This window comes from Anopheles coluzzii, assembly GCF_943734685.1.
Source record: "Anopheles coluzzii chromosome X unlocalized genomic scaffold, AcolN3 X_unloc_33, whole genome shotgun sequence".
Taxonomy (NCBI): domain Eukaryota; kingdom Metazoa; phylum Arthropoda; class Insecta; order Diptera; family Culicidae; genus Anopheles; species Anopheles coluzzii.
The window spans coordinates 22,501-23,009 of NW_026054462.1; positions in this window are offsets into that span (position 1 = coordinate 22,501).

Here is a 509-nt window from a genome sequence, read left to right on the forward strand (position 1 = left end):
CATAAGCTAGGCGTTGCCCAGTAACTTTTTTCGCCACATGGAGGAAGTAGTCGAGCTCCAATTTCTGGGACGTAGCGTATTTTTCAATCATAATAAACCGAATCAAACATAAAAATCATGAAACTTACACCACGTCCCTAGGTTGTGCACAAAACGTAACGATAAAGTGCCGGCGAGGTTAGAGGTGCACCAAAATTGTGTACCGATTAGGAAAAGTACTCTATGTTGCTATGACTTGGGTAAAAAGTGTTGATTAACTGCTGGTTACGATAGACAGTTGCTTATCGTACACATCGCAAACGAACACCCCTTAGTGAGCAGTAGCAGAAGTCGATGGAACAAAGCGAATGCATTACAAACTGATCAAGTAAAATAAGGAACGCTACGTACTAGGACTTCTTTCCAAGAATGGTGTCCGCGACGGGAGGGCAAGCGTCCTTCCCAGGTTTCCCTAGTAAACCTTGTATGGTAAACATACCCAAGCGTGTCCGTAAGCACGCAACGATAGT